The sequence below is a fragment of the Hemitrygon akajei genome, chromosome 1 (assembly GCF_048418815.1).
Source record: "Hemitrygon akajei chromosome 1, sHemAka1.3, whole genome shotgun sequence".
Taxonomy (NCBI): Eukaryota; Metazoa; Chordata; class Chondrichthyes; order Myliobatiformes; family Dasyatidae; genus Hemitrygon; species Hemitrygon akajei.
Window position 1 is genome coordinate 157,167,998 of NC_133124.1, and position 17,810 is coordinate 157,185,807.

Here is a 17,810-nt window from a genome sequence, read left to right on the forward strand (position 1 = left end):
AAGTTCACAAGGATAAAAGGCTGCTTTTCACATAGAAGACAGAAACAAGATTTACGGATCTTTTTCAGCATGGAAGGATGTAAATACCAGAGTATGCGCTGGATCATTTCTGGACCCTCAATTGCTTAATATCAATATTAAAATCATGGTGGACTGGGCAGCAATGTTACTGAGTTGTCTAAGGAAGTAGAGGTAAGTTACGAGCCGTCAATTATTTACGGTAGATAGCAACCACCTCGGGGAGGGATAGATTGTGAGAATTCAAGGTTGTCAGTTAATGACAGAGAATGTGGTCGGGGTAATGTTGTGATGGGACATTTGGTCTCTGTATCATGATATAGAAAGGCTGCATGATTGCAAGAATACTTGGAAAACGTTCTTTCATGTGGTAAACATTGACGATCTGTGGATTGGTAGGAAGAATCAAAAGGTGCAGCGTGTACTGTAAATGTCTGTAATAACGGGAAGCAAGACCCCGATGATATTCTCAGCTGACTTCACTATCCGCTGCAGCGTCTTGCGATCCGAGCCAGTGTAATTCCCGAACCAGGCAGTGATGCAGCTACTCAGGACGCTCGCGATACATCCTCTGAAGAACGTGGTGAGAATCGTGAGTAGGAGATGGACTTTCCTCAGCCTTCGAAGTGAGTAGAGGCACCGCTGGACTTTTGTGGCTATGAAACTGGTGTTGAGGGACCATATGAGATTCTCCACCAGCTGAACACCAAGAAATTTGGTGCTCTTTACCATCTCAACGGAGGAGCCGTCAATGTTCAGCGGAGAGCGACTGCTCCGTGCTCTCCTGAAGTCAACAACTATCTCTTTTGTTTTGTTCACATTCAGAGACAGGTTGTTGGCTCTGCACCAGTCTGTTAACCGCTGCACCTCCTGTCTGCAAGCTGACTCGTCGTTCTTGCTTATGAGACCCACCATGGTCGTGTCATCGGCGAACTTGATGATGTCGTTGGAGCTGTGTGTTGCAGCATAGTCGTGGGTCAGCAGAGTGAACAGCAGTGGACTGAGTACACAGCCGTGCGGGGACCCCGTGCTCAGTGTGATGGTGTTGAAGATGCTTCCTCCAATCCGGACTGACTGAGATCTGCCAGTCAGGAAGTCTAGGATCCAGTTGCAGAGTGAGGTGTTCAGGCCCAGTAGGCTCAGTTTTCCAATCAGTTTCTGAGAACTGATTGCGCTGAACTGAAGTCTATGAACAGCACTCGAGGGTACGTGTCTTTTTTGTCCAGATGGGTCAGGGCCAGGTGGAGGGTGATGGCAATAGATAGATAGATAGATAGATAGATAGATAGATAGATAGATAGATAGATAGATAGATACTTTATTCATCCCCATGGGGAAATTCAACTTTTTTTCCAATGTCCCATACACTTGTTGTAGCAAAACTAATTACATACAATACTTAACTCAGTAAAAAAAAAATATGATATGCATCTAAATCACCGTCTCAAAAAGCATTAATAATAGCTTTTAAAACGTTCTCAAGTCCTGGCTGTAGAATTGTACAGCCTAATGGCATTGGGGAGTATTGACCTCTTCATCCTGTCTGAGGAGCATTGCATCGATAGTAACCTGTCACTGAAACTGCTTCTCTGTCTCTGGATGGTGCTATGTAGAGGATGTTCAGAGTTATCCATAATTGACCGTAGCCTACTCAGCGCCCTTCGCTCAGCTACCGATGTTAAACTCTCCAGTACTTTGCCCACGACAGAGCCCGCCTTCCTTACCAGTTTATTAAGACGTGAGGCGTCCCTCTTCTTAATGCTTCCTCCCCAACACGCCACCACATGGTTGGGACGGTACGCAAACTGCAGGGGGTCCAGTGAGCGGGGCAGCAGAGTCTTGATGTGCTTCATGCCGAGCCACTCGAAACACTTCATGATGATGGATGTGAATGCAATGGATGGTGGTCATTGAGGTAGGAGACTGAAAACTTCTTCGGCACAGGGACGATGGTGGCGGCCTTGAAGCACGTTGGAATGGTGGCGCTGCTCAGGGAGATGTTGAAGATGTCAGTGAGAACATCTGCTAGCTGGTCTGCACATCCTCTAAGCATTCTGCCAGGAATATTGTCTGGTCCAACAGCCTTCCGTGGGTTAGTGAGGCCACACGTGGAATTCAATGCACGGTTTTAATCCCCCAGCAGAAAGACAACTTAAGAGTAGCTATGGAGCCAGACAGAGCAGTTTTACAAGTGTAATACCTGGGATGATTTACCAGCAAAGGTGAGATGATTTTGCCCTAAATTTAGAACATATTCACAAACGATAGGGCATTTGTGGAGCATCTCGATAGAGTCTCTCTCCTCGTCAGTTAGAGAGCCAGAGGGTGTGGTCGGTAAGGGATGCTAATTTCAAATGGAGATGTGTGAAAATGCCTGGAATTTTATATCTTCTATTTCATTTCGCTTTGTGATCAACGAGAAATCAACCTATTTGAGGGTACAGTCTTTAGGATTCACTGCCCCGAGGGTGTGAAGGCCGGTTGGGTGGATATTTTTGAGGTTGAGATAGATAATTAATTAATGGGAGAGAGGGTAATGGACACAGGAGCTTAGATCATACACAGTGGTGATGAATAATCATAAGACACAGCGGGAGAATTTTTCCTCTGCTCTGTTCTAAATGGAGGTCCCACTATTCTGTGGGCAGCTTCTCCTCGTCCCAGACTACAGGAAAAAATCCTCTCCACATGCAGAGTTTCTCGGCTTTTCGGTATTCGAGAGCGTCCCTCATTTTTTTTTCTTAACACCATAGGAAACAGGCCCAAAAACATCAAATGATCCTCATGCGTTAACCCTGTCAGCCTCTGAATCATTTTTATGAACCTCCTCTAGACTCTGTCCTATTCCAGCACATTTTTCCTGAGATGAGTCCCTACACTGTTCATAATAGCCCCCGTGGTTTAACCAATGCCTTATAACGTCTCAACATTGTATCCTTACGAATAGTCCTCTCGTAAAAAAAAAGTAACATCACATTTAAATAACCTTAGAAGTGAATGACCAGAGTGAAGAATAGAAGGAAAGGCGATGGACAGTGATTTCTTTTTTTACTGGAAGGAGAAATAGATATTCATGCCTTCAGGTTGGAGCTACGCAGGTGGAATATGATGTGTTTCTCTTCAACCCTGAGGCTGTCAAGTTGAGCAACTCCAGCCATTGCTATTCTGCCGTCCTCCCTGCTATTATCCCCTTCCAATCCCGTGCCTCCGTAGTTCCCCTCACTCCACTGATAATGATGCATCTTCTTGTACTTTTCCCGTCTTAAAGTGCAGAGTGAAATCTAACATGTTATGATAACTGCGCCCACATTGTTCCTTTACCATAAGCTCCCTTATCAATTTTGGCTCATTACACAACACCTGATCTGAAATTATCTTTTCCCTCGTGGGCACAATTACAGGCTGCTCTAAAAGGCATCTCATTGGTATTTTCCAAATTGCTTCTCTTGAGTTCAAAAACCAACCTGATTTTCATAATCAACATGTACCCATCCCGCTCATGGACTGTTTGTCCCACTCCCATCGGAGGGTGGGGGCGGGTGGTGGTGGACTGCCTCACCAGGACTAACAGCCTCTAGGACAACTACTTTTCCCAGGCAGTAAGAGTGATAAATATCTGTATCAACTAATCCACCCTTACACAGCACCAAACACCTCTACTTTATCATTTCCTGTGTGCAGATATCGCATGCCGAGCGTCACTTTATGAACCTACGGTCAATCCGTGCACAGTATATAAGTTGTGAATGTATGTTTTTACTATTGTGTTTTTGTGCTGCATTGGATGAGGAGCAGGAGTAATAAATATTTCGATTTCATTTACACATGTAAGCTGGAAATGGAATAAAACAACTTTGAAACTTGTTCCATAGGCAGTACAGTGGAAAAATATGTCAACAGTGATATCATTGCTTGGGAAACACTCACCGAAAAAAAAACTATTCTCAACGGACACAGTAATAGGGTGTAATGAAGGAGAAATTGAGGACTCAGATTTGTATTATATACAGTAATGAGAAGAGCTTCAAGATCCAGCACACAGTGCAAATAAATAAGTTGCTACTGAGTTGCCATCAATTCTTGTTACAAAGGGACGTGGGGAGTGGACACAAATGCAGGACGCAGGCAGTGCAGTACTCGGGCAGGACAGGATGGGGATGGAACTAAAGGATAGAACAAGATGGGGAGACCGTGGCATGCAAAGGTGATCCTGGGGTTCAGAGAGTTCATGGCGAAGGCAGAACCCTGGCTAGGCTAAAGGATGGGTCTATGGGACAAGGAATGCTGGGAGGATAGACCCCTGGGCGGGCCGCATAACTCCTGGGCAGGGCCCGGCCTCCCAGGCAGGAACACAGGGGCCTGGGGTGGTCGCGGGTCTCCTGGGTAGGTTGCGGGGCACAAGCCGTCAGAAGCGAGGGGTAGGAAAGGGTCAGAGACCCCGCCGGGCAACGGCAGTCCGGCCTGCTTACCCGACGGAGACAAGGGATCGGAAGGGAGCTCAGTCCGGGGTGACTACGAGAACGGACTTACAGAACTAGATGATTAACGGTGGGTATTCCAAGCCGGGGCCGAAACGGGACAGACAGGCGAACAGCGCAACAGCGCGACAGCGCGCACAAGGCTAACCGGACAGAACAGCGGGTCCAGCGCGTACAAGACAAACAGAAGAACAGGATAACCCTCCAACGAGACAGTCCCAGAGCCCCTTATATACACCTGCCAGCGGATAGGCATCAGGTGTGCCTCCTTAAGCCAAGTTGATCCTATTTGGGCTAAAGGGTGAAAGGAGGGACGGCTACAAGACCCGGAGTCTGGATTCCGCGGACCGGTTCAGGACCCGGAATGCGGGCTCCGGACCGGACCATAACAATTCTGTACATCATTGGAGACTGGTCACGTGTTGCGGAGGAGACAAGGGAGATGATCTGAGACTAAAGACACTAAGCTAAGTAAAACACGCGCTGGTAAGGCAAATGAAATATTGAGTGAAACAGGCTTTTGAAGGAAGTTTAGGAATTGAGAGGCAAATTTTCAAATATATACATGGGTGAGAACAATATCATATGAAGCTGTAATATTAATTTAATGTACCCTGATAATTGTATTGCTGAATATATATTAACTGAGAAGATGGAAGGCTGAAAAATGGGAAAATCGAGGATTATGCTTTCATTAAACAGCAGAGACGATTATCAATATAAAGTGGTGAATTTAGTTATTATAGGCTATTTTTTTATATGTAAATGTTGCATACCTAGTAGGATTCCATGGGAGTCCTATGGGTAGTCATCTGAATGAGAGGAGGAAATAATCCTGAAATAAATAACTTCGGATCAAGAGGAGGGAGATATTAGTCAGAAGAAACTTCAGTCTGAACAAGGAGAAGAGAAGCAGACGAGCCAGTTATCTTGGTTTTACCACCATCCCCACCCCCCGCCATTTTGTGGACTCTGAACAGTTTCTTGCTCTTGAATAATCTAATCAGAAAATCTGAATGTGGACACAGGAAGCTTCAGGTGATGATCTGCTAAACCTGAGACCATTCTCAAACAAGTAGCCATTTGGTATGTAAAGTCCATGCACTCTAAACAGATTCTTGACTCGGGGACAATTTAATCAGAGCAATTCTCGGAGATTTTTCTCGGAGGAGTTGCTACTTGTTACTTAAAATGCGAGACCTATCAAAGAAGCAATATGTAATCTCGATAGTGTCTGCCTGAGTTGTGCATTTTAACTGGTTTGGAGTAGTTAGAGTGCAAAGTAACAAATGCACAAGGCTGTGGTGGACAGAACCCTGAAACACTGTTGGCTGCAGTATAGTGACCAGTAAGAAGTGACCCAGGTAAGCCAGGTGACTTTGAGCCAGTGGGATGGAAATCGAATGGTTCAATTGATGAGGAATACTATAAGACACATGAGCTTCAAATACGCAGGGGTGATAGCTCTCCAGCAGTCAGAGACCAACCATCGCGGATGATGACGACACATGGAGGTCGGGACCATGATGTACGCTTGGCCAGCGTAGACTCCTTTCCCGGGTAATACCTTATCTTTTTATTGACTAGTCATGGAGTGTCAAAGAGTTCCAGCAGGGTGCACAGAGGTAAATAAGACCGTAAACCCACATGCTTTTCAGCTGAAATAATAAAAGTGTCTTGCCTTTAACTGTATCATTTATAGAGAGCATAAAAAGAAGTGGTCCAAACAACCACCCATTGCGAAACACCACTACTCACTGGCACCAACCAGAACAGGTCATTTTATTCCGACTCGCTGCCTCTTACCAATCGGCCAATCGTCTAACCATGTTAATAACTTTCCTGTAATACTATCGGCTATTAACTTGTTAAGCAGTCTAATGTGCACCTTTAATTTGGCACCTTTCAAAGGCCTTCTGAAAGTCCAAATATACAACATCCATTGCATCCTCTTTATCTATTGTACTTGTAATCTCCTCAAAGAATTCCAACAAATTTGTCAGGCAGGATTTTTCCTAACTTTATACAATTTTCTCCTGCGTCACGTAGCACTCCATCACCGCAGCCGTAGCAACTGACTCTGATTCTGATATCTTCGCAACAACTGCGGTCAGGCTGAATGATTTCTAATTTTCTTTCTGCTGTCTTCCTTCTTCTTAAAGAGTGTAGTGTCATTTGCAATTTTCCAGTCCTCTGGCACCATGCCATATTCCAATAAATTTTGTAAGGTCATTTCTAATGCCACCACAGTCTCTAACAGTAATTATTTAAGAACATTCGAGTGCAGATGATCTGGTCCTGATGACTTATGTACCTTTAGGTCCTCCAGGTTTTTGAGCACCTTCTGTCTTGAGCACCCACTTCTTTTTCTTCACACTCTACAATATCAGCCATACTGCTCTTGGCTTCACAGTGAAGGCGGATACAAAATATTCATTTAGTTCATCAGCCATCTCGTTGCCTCCCTTCTGCCTCCTGTTCTGCCGCTCTCACGTTGGAAGAGTAACTCCTTTCGACTTGGTGACGTCCAATATTATGTCTTGAACATGGATATCTCTATCTTCCCGTATTGCCCCCTCTCCTCTCCGTCTTTTCATTCCCGCATTCTGGCCTTATTTTCTACTCCTAACCAACCTATCACTTACACAAAGCCCCTTTCTCCCATCATCTTCTCTCCTATTGGACCCTTTCTTCTCCAGCCCTTTGCATTTTCACATCACACCCAGTCATTTATTTCGTCCCCCTGCCGCATCCACCTTACGCCACGTAGCAACTTGTAGACTGCTCTACCCTGCTCCACCAACCGCTTTCCTCTGCAGTCGAAAGGTTTCGACTGTTTATTCATTTCCGTGTATGCTACCTAACTTGCCGAGTCCATCCTGCATTTTGTATGCACATCAAATTCGTGCATAGTAAACCAGATCCATTCAAATTTCGCACCAGTATTTTAATCATTATATGCATGACCATTGAATTGATGCAAATGCTTAAATCGACAGAGTATCTGCATTCCTTACATTTGTACCAACAGTGACAGTATCAGATGTGCTAAATCGGTTGCGTTGTTAATGGTGAGGTAGACAGTGGCATTCACTTATTTGATAGATTTGAACTGCGCTTTCGCTCTAAATATATAACGATATTGTATATAGCAAACAAGAGGAAATCTGGAGATATTGTATATTCTGTGTTTCTTGTTTATGCTGTGACGTGCTACTTCGATGTATTAATGTACTGGATGGAGTGAACTGAATAAAACACAAGGAGAGCCCTTCAAGTGTCAGATAGCCTTAGCGGTGATAAGCCAATGGGTAGTTAGTTATGTTGTGAAATTTCATCAAATTCTCAATTGTCATTGAAGAGTAGGTAATTGTCATTATTAAGGTACATTACGATTACCTTCCATGGACGAGTAGGGTCAGGAATGTATCAAAGACTGACGGGGTTATCTAGTGTTTTTGTAGAGAAGGGCATATTCCTATTAATGTTTTCAAACATTAATGAAGGATGTATAGCGTGTAGTTCAATACATTCCGAAAACCTGCCTTCACTTACGGGAGAGGTCATGATGCAGTGATATATAATTCTGGTCTGATTAGAGCATCGTGACGTTTAGATGTGTTTGCAGAGGAACCGATGCAGAGCGTTTTCACCAGGAAGTTGCCGAACATGGAACATTTCAGATATAAGTGGACAATCTATCATTCGCTTCCGGAAACTGAAGAGGAATAATTGTTTCATAAAGAAGTTTTTAAAAAATATTACAACCATATAGGTATTCGGAAGTGGTTAACTATTTCTCCATATGTGGCGAATCTAATAATAAGACATAGATTTGTTGGAAGTGGAAGTATTCTCACACTTTAGCTGAATGTGTTGACTTTCTTCTGATGTAGGAATTTGACGCAAGGATTTAGTTACCACTTGGCGACTCAGGCTATTGCACTTTAATTGTTCACAGTGAGGTCTCTTCTAAATTAGCATAAACAACAACTGAGTTTGACCGCTCGGCCTCCGGAATACTTGCGTAACGTTCAAGTGGTTGATCCTGCGTTCTCTACTAAAGATTATACCACTGACCTTCGGACTATTTCCCCTGTCTGCGGCCTTCTCCACTAGCATCATAGGGCAGACCATGAGCGACATATCATCCACCTGACCGATTTGCAACGATTGGGAACAAAATGCGATGTATTTTGTTTTTACACCTGCTGGAGTGCTCTCTCGCTGCTTCTATGGTGATGCGCTTGTCACTTTCTCTCATCTGATTAAGCCATCGCTAGTTAAGAATATCCATCCCTGACTAAGAATATCTAATCCTGAGTAATAACTTCCATCGCTGAATTAGAATCTCCATCCGTGATTAAGGATCTCCATCCAAGTAAGAATCTCCAATTCTGAGTAATTACCTCCCATGCTGCCACCACTGGAGATGCCACACACACACACACACACACACACACACACACACACACACACACACACACACACACACACACACACACACACACACACATACACACATACACTCATGCATACACACACACTTTTTTTTTCTTTTTTCCAGTTCTTGCCTCTTGCCTTGTTATTGCTTACTGATTTGTTCCCACTCCAATAGAGACTCAGGCGGACATTGTCCTCACCCTACTAACGAGTCCTGGATGTAAAAATAAATGATCCCTGAATGACATAGACGATGAACCGGGAAATGATTCATATATTTTGGCCGCCAACTACGTTAAAACAATAATAATTCAAACGATCACGGGATTCGCACTGACATTATTTGCACCTAATCTGATTTTTTTTTTCAGTTCTGAAACGCAAAAGGAGACACATTCTAGTCAGATTGAATACACGTCATTCTGATCCGCTAACTCTTCATTTATCTCGATTAGACAATGCAGTCCTCAGAGACGGAGCGGAAGAAGAGACAGTGAGCAATTTCAAGCTCCTAGCTGTCAACTTTTCCGAGTTTCATTCCTGGGCCCAACATAGACATGACGCTCTAAGAAGGCAAAACAGCATTTGTATTTCATGAGGTGTTTAAGGAGGTTTGGTATGGCAGACACGCGCAAATTTCTGCAGACACTCCGTGGAGAACATTCTAACTGGTTGTAATGTCGTATGGTATGCAGTGGGGGAGTGTTAGGGTTGGGGGCAGAGTATTACTGCACAGGACTGAAATAAGATGCGGAGAGTTGTACGCTGCACAGCTCTTAGCCTCTACAGTATAGAGGATAACTTCAAGAACGATGCCTCAAAAAGCCGGCGTCCCTTGTTAAAAATCGGTATCACCCAGGACATGCCCTGTTCTCATTTCTACCACCTGGATGGACTTAACGGAGCCTGAAGGCACACGCTTAGTGATACAGGAACAGCTTTGTCCCTTCACTATTCGATTTCTGAATTGTCATTGACCTTATGAACGCTACCTGATCACTTATTTTATACTCTATTTAAATATATAACTATGTATTTACTTTATATATAGGTGTTTTGTATTTACTTTAATTCATTTTCTCTATTATTATGTATTAAATTGTACTGCTGTCACAAAATCAAAAAGAAAGTCATGGTATATACCGGTGATATTAAAACTAATTCAGATTCTACTCTGATGCGGACAAGCATTCTGTGTACTGCAGTGTGCAGCGTGGAATTAAAAAGGTAAATTGAATCTGCCCTTTCACCACTCCCGCTAACGTTGTTGTTATTTGGATATAATTAAGCTCACTCTCTCTCGAGCTAATTTGCCTCCTCAGAGCGTCTGAAAGAAATCGCTATAGTAGCGATTCATTGTCATCAATAAAAGCAGCCGCTCCGCCTCTGACAGGAACTAAAATCTGCAGAGGATGGAGAGCGGAAATCACAGTCTGACGGTAGTCAATTCCACCGTTCTGGCAGTGGATCTGAAGCTGAGGAACGATACAGAAACGGAGAGAAAACTGACAAAAGTCGATTTTAATGTTAAATGGATGAAAAAAAAGATTTGTTCTGGGCATTTACCGAGCTTACTGAACAGTATGACAGTTTACCACTCGAAGATCGGATTGTTTTGCTACTTAAGGGTATCCAGCCAAATTACTCCGCTTTCCTTGCTTTTATTGCGGCTCCTGGTAAGTTTTGATTCTATTCATCTGCTCTTGATGCAAATCATGTTGAGTTTTACACATAATTCAATTTTATTCCGCTATCCCTCGCATTGTCCCTTTCCATCTGCACCTAATTAGAGATAGTATGGCATGATTTATATCCCTGACAATATTCTTCGATTTGAATAACCCTGTCTGAAACAGGTGAATTTCTTTGTAATAGAATGAGATCTAACTAACTGGGCTAAGTTTTACAAAGAATAAACTCCAGGAAGTTTTTTTGCATACTGCAAAGCTCTGCAGCCAGTTAAATGATCGCCTTATTTAGTTAATGGTAGTAAATTAATTCAGTCCACTCTGCATTGTAATTCCGATTTATCTTCTTGCCTTTGTTAACATCTTATTGACACGATGCACTAACAAATACAAATCTATCTCTCAAAGTCAAACACGTTTCATGTTAACAATTCCATCTTATCTCAGTGTTTTCAAAATATTCCCGTTATTTATCTCAAAACTCTTGCATAAAATGACATACTCTTCTCTCCTACTTCCGTTCTCACTTACGTTCTCACTTCCGTATCTCTGTCCTCCGAGAGATGTGCATTTGTAAAAAAGTATCCGCTGCACAACTTCTATTGGCCCGCCTTTCAAATCAGAATACGGTTTCATGGGATGACGTTCTAGGAACTGTCAGTAGAAGCAGGGATACTGATTAGGTACCAATTCCTTGAATCAAATGCCCAGCTTAGTTCTTAGAATTTGTTTTCAATTAACACTCTGTAAATTGAGCCGCTGGATTTATTGGATTGTGGTTCTTAAACGGAATGGAACCCTCGACAGGCAGCGATTAACCGAACACACTTTGTTTCTTTGCCCAACTAACTTCCTTCCTATTGATTAGAATTTTGGTCGCTACACCGTTTGGTTCGTTTTCGGATGTGAAGATGGAATAAGTCTTTCTATTCGGAAGATCGTCCAATTTGAAAACAATCACCATTTTTTAATTTAATCCGACAGCTAATAGTGTAAGTATTCATGTAAATAAATTCTATCCCCGAGTGAACGGCTGCAGTAATCTCTGAACATTATATAAGAGGCAGGGCGTCTAATCCTGCAGGGTCATTGTTATCATTCATATCATTATTCATCAAGACCTACCTATTTCCATTGTAAATCCTGTGCCTTTAACCTTTCTGAGAGAAAAGAAAATATCCACAAGTTCTTGCTTTCTGCCGGCTCGCTTCATTCTCCGAGGAGAATGTGATAACTTATCCCTTTCGAATTTCCTTTCATTTGCCTGACTTTTCGCTCCCATTGCTCTTTTCTTGCCATGTATCTGTTTCTTTTTTGCCGCATTGTTTTCTTAACCTTCCCTGTTCTCTGCAACATGCAAAACAAAACAAACCCGAGTTGTTGCCCAATTCTCACGGAGCCATGGGGGTGGGAGGGGCGATGAAGGTGCACAGTAGATCCTAACACCCCTGTACAATGAGAACAAACACCTGATATACGAAAACAGCGCATATATCAACGGTCCAATTGAAGATATGCCTGAGATCTATACGAAGGTCAGTCGCATGTACTAGAAGGCTAAAACTTCAAGGAAGAGTTTACCAGTTTGAAAATAACACTTAAACTTATTTACTTATGAATTTATGAAAACATGAAATAACAATATTGAGTCAACAAGCTAACAATGTTCTCGCATAACAATATTTATTTCCGTACTTTCAGGCAATTTGCTGACCATCCTGATCCTGTCATGTGGAAAAAGCGGTCTCTTCAGGTGCGTCACTCTCTATTTGGTAGCCATGGCCGCGGCGGGTTTAATTGTCATCATCTTTGACCTGACACTGAGGCACATCCTGATGGTGTACTGCCGGCAATTTCACTGCTCCTGGTCTGCTCTCGTCCGTAATATTCACGCCGTCATCATTTATGCAGCGACAGTCTGTTCTGTCTGGTTCAGTCTAGTTCACTTTCGACCAGTTTATACCCACCTGTTGTCAGAAGTTGAAATCTACATATCGTACTGAGAGAACGGTGGCTGTGGTTCAGGGAACACTGATCGCGTTGAGCTGTCTGAAGGATTTGCTCTGGTATTTTACGCTGACGTGTTAATGTAACCTTCTTAGTGATCCCTGGACTTGTTAGGAAACAGGTGGTCTAGTTGGCTCAACTCTTCCTTTAAATGAATCTATTTCTATATATGATAATATTCCTTTTAAAGTTACGGATTCTTATATAAATTTAGGCGTCATAATTACTAAAAAATATAAGGATTTTATAAAGCCAATGTTCCCCCTTTAGTAGACTCAATGAAGTACGCATTGAGTAGATGGAGTCCACTTACATGTTCACTTCTTGGTCGTATTCATGTAGTTAAAATGATGATTTTTACCAAAATTTTTATACTTATTTCAGAATATTCCTGTTTTTTTTTTACTAAGAAATTTTCTGATCGGATTGATTCTATTATTCTGTCTTTTATTTCAGATAATAAAAGACCAAGAATTAGTAAATGTCATTTACAAAAGTTGAAAAAGGATGGAGCTCTAACTTTGCCTAATCTAAGAATGTATTATTGGACTGTTAATTTCCGATATATGTCCTTTTGGTTATATTGGGGTGATAGGAATGATCGGCCAGTTGGGTAGACCTGGAACTGGGAGCTGTGAAACAATTTTATTTCGTTGTTAGGAGTTGTTCTACCTATATAATTGGCTAAAGTTGCTAATTTAAACCTATACCCTGTGGTTAAGCACTCTTTACAAATTTGGCTCCAGTTCCACAATTTTTTTTAATCTTAAAATATTAAACTTTGTCGTATAATTTATCGGAATTACTTTTTGAAACCTTCCTGGAGTGATCCATTTTTTTTACTTTGGAAAAATAAAGGTATTAATTATTTTCTGGATTTATTTAAATAAGGCAGATTGATGTATTTTGAACATATACACACATATTTTCATACATATTCTCCCTCATATTCTCTTTCATATTCAACACATATTCTGTCTCATATTCACACTTTTTACAATATCTTCAAGTTAGACATTTTTTACAAAAATATCTAAGTAATTTTCCTTACATATTGGAGGCTGACTTGTTAGATACTATTATGAATATGAACCCTTCGATAAAAGGTTCTTTTGGAAAAAATTGTAATTTAGTATTACAATGGGATAAGCGTCATTTACTTAAAATTAAACAGGATTGGGAGAAGGAACTCAATTTGACTTTTGATATGGGAGAATTGGACGTGGATTCTGAAGCTGGTTAACTCTACTTCGATCTGCGCTAGTCATTCACTGATTCAATTCAAAATTGTACAGCGCTTGACGAACTTCGTACCAGTTGACGAAGGAGAGAATTTCTAAATTATTTCCCAATGTTGACAAGTATTGTGATAGATGTAAAACTGAGATAGCTACACTGATACCAATGTTCAGGTCATTGTCTATATTGAAACAATTTTGGAAGTGTTACGTACCCGTGACACGTGATAGTGTTGTACTTGTCACGTGACAGGTGTAGAAGCTATACTGGACTTGAGGTAATGGTCTTGTGATGGTGGAGTGACGTCATTTTCCCGTCAGTAGAGTTCATGTGACAGTTTTCTTTACAGGGTATAACAGGAGGACCCCTCCCTGTGAGGAGGGGCAGTTCGTGGCTGGATTTGCCATGTTGACTTCATGCTACTGCATGATTTAATGTTATGACGCAGTTTGGTTGAAAGATGGAGTTTTATTTAATGCCTAAAGTTTAAAAGGTCATTGCCAGCAGCTTCTTTATAATACTACTAGTTGATAATCAGTGAAGAGTGAAGATCGGAGTTCGGGAGTTAAAAGATCGAGGAAAGTCGATTTCGACGGTGAAGCAGGTTCGACCTTGTTTGATCCTCATTCGGAAGGAATTCGTTGACTGTCCCCGTGTTAATCCCTGTGACTAGCAGAAAGGATTGGGAACAGTTTTGTAAAGGAAAGGTCAGTGCCTTTAAGCCGTTTCATTTTCCATCTCCGTAAATTCTTCGTGGGAAAGGTGTGGTTCGACTAGGAACTGCAACAACACGACGTGAAAGAGAATTTAAATCGTCTTAAAAAGTCTCTCCCTTTAATGGACTGTAAGCATTTTGAACTTTTGCAATACTACTTTGAAGAACTTTTTTTGCCACATCGCTTTAAGAACTGTTTAAGCTGCCACACAGCAGCTGATTTTCGGTTACGTGAGTGGTGTGTTTACTTTTGGGGGTTTGTTTTTCAGTATTTAATAAACGTGTTATTTGTTATAAAAACCCCTGCCTCACTCATATATTTATTGTTGCTGAATCCGTCACAGAAGTCAGTCTTTTCGACAATTTCTAAAGCAGTGAGAATGAACTTACAACTGAATAAATTGACTGTGTTTTTTGGAATAATTCCTCAAAATATCCATGGTATCAATATGTCTGACCAACACATTATTCCATTTGTTAAATTGATAGCCTGGAGGACCATCTTGTTGAAATGGAAGGATATATCAGCTCCTACTTTGTCACAATGGTTTGCTCAAGTGATACTATGTCTTAGCTTGGAGAAAACTAGAAGTCGAACATTTGAATCTTTATTTGATTTTGAGAAGAGATGGGGCTCATTTACTCGTTATTATCATTTCAGTTAACTGATAGATTCCCTCTGCGATCTAAGTGCATTTTTCTTTCTTGATATATCTTTCTTTCTTGTTGGCGCTTTAATGTTTATTTTTAGAAACTTTTTGAATGACGCATGGCTCCGGGCTGTACCCCCAATGGGTGTCTTTTTTTTCTCACTTTTCTTGCTTAGTAGGTTTTTAAAATTATTCACAAAAATGTTCAATCTTTAAGATCATTTCTTTTTTTGAGCATTTTAAGTGCTGTTACTTCAATGTACCTGTGTTATTTTTGAATAATAATAATTATTGAATAATAATTATATAATTGAATAACAATTAAAAATAATAATTTTGAATAGTAATAATAACGCCCACCTGGGCAAGCCGGCGAGCACTGTGGGGGTCATGTTTTTTGAATTCTCCAGTGCGTTCAACACCATCCGCCCTGCTCTGCTGGGTGAGAAGCTGACAGTGATGCAGGTGGATGCCTCCCTGGCGTCATTGATTATTAATTACATGACTGGCAGACCACAGTACCTGCGCTTGCAACATGTGTGTCAGACAGAGTGGTCAGCGGCTCTGGGACTCCACTGGGGACTGTCCTGTCTCCGTTTCTCTTCACCATCTACACCCCGGACTTCAACTACTGCACAGAGTTTTGACATCTTTTGAAGTTTTCTGATGACTCTACCATAGATGGATGCATCAGCAAGGGACATGAGCCTGAGTACAAGGTGGGAAACTTTGTCACATGGTGTGAGCAGAATCATCTGCAGCTTAATGTGGAAAAGACTAAGGAGCTAGTGGTGGACCTGAGGAAGGCTAAGGCACTGGTGACCACTGTTTCCATCCAAGGGATCAATGTGGACGAGTGGAGGATTACAAATACCTTGGGATATGAATTGACAATAAACTGGACTGGTCAAAGAACACTGAGGCTGTCTACAAGAAGGGTCAGAGCCGTCTCTACTTCCTTAGGAGACTGAGGTTCTTTAACATCTGCCAGACAATGCTGAGGATGATCTACGAGTCTGTGGTGGACAGTGCTATCATGTTTTCTGTTGTGTGCTTGGACAATAAGCTGAGGGTAGCAGACATCAACAAAATCAACAAACTCATTCGTAAGGCCATTGAGGTTGTGGGGGAAGAACTGGACTCTCTGACGGTGGTGTCTGAAAAGAGGATGCTGTCCAAGTTGCATGCCATCTTGGACAATGTCTCCCATCCACTCCATAATGTACTGGTTAGTCACAGGAGTACATTCAGCCAGAGACTGATTCCACCGAGATCTAACACTGAGCGTCATAGAAATTCATTCCTACCTGTGACCATCAAACATTAAAACTTTTCCCTCGGAGTATCAGACACCCTGAGCCCTGGGCTTATTTCCACTTGGCATAATTTACATATTATTATTTAATTATTTATGGTTTTATATTGTTATATTACTACATTATTCTTGGTTGGTGCGGCTGTAACGAAACCCAATTTCCCTCGGGATCAATAAAGTATATCTGTCTGTCTGTCTAATAGTAAAAAGATTTGAAAAGAATTTCCCATTGTTTCAACCTTTCACGGCGAATTATCCTCCGTAAACAATTATTGATGTACCTGTGTAAATGTTTCCACCGTAAATATTTGTGATGAGTTGGCACTGAAAGACATTTAAATTCAATTTAAAAGTTTGACCCCCGATAAAGAATCTGTCTTCATTGCTCCGCATCATAATTCCATACGGTCACCTTTTGGGTTTACCTGGCGCTGAAAGACAATGGCTGCGCCGGTAACTCTGTGGCCTTGCGTTCATAGAGCCGAGTGTCGGGTGAGATGCCGCAAGTTGACTGAATCAGAAAGTTACAAAATGAGAAGCACTTCTCCGGGTACTCCTGGCGGACATGTAGAGGTGATTCTTGCAAAGATTTGAGGTTCGTAAGATTTACAGAGGAAACAGACATCTCCAATTCATTGGTATTTGAAACTGACAAAATCACAGTGATGCATTCACTACACATTTCTGTTCTGTGGCGTGATACATTACCGTCTTTTCAACCTAAAGGGTCAAATTCGGTAATTACCGCCATTTGAAAATTTAAATGCTATTCATGAAGAACACCGTCATTAATGCTACTCGTTTTCAATGTTCCTTAATATTAGCAGTTCAGTTGAAATCTATGTTTTAAACATGGCTGCTGTCATGAACGTCAAAGACACCAATCTACCTTCACACTCTATCAGCAATCTCACTGACGGGATGTAGCCTCCTGAATTGCAGACTTAGATGTCACTCAGTTCTTTTCATCCGTTTCCACCCAGCTTCTGGAATGACAATCAGCATCCTGTCCCGGTAAAGACAGTCGGGAAGATGCCACATATAGAGACGCTCGTTTGGTTTTAGCAGAATCAATTGGATTACTGATTTCGGCTTGGACATGCTTTCCCCTCTCATATTGAACGTTCCTGGATTAAACGCTGTATATTATTTTTTTCTTCTTGCAGTTAATTTAACGGCGATTGTGATCCTATCCCACGGAATATGTGGTCTTTCCAAATGTATCACTCGCTACCTGGTGGCCATGGCGGCGGCGGA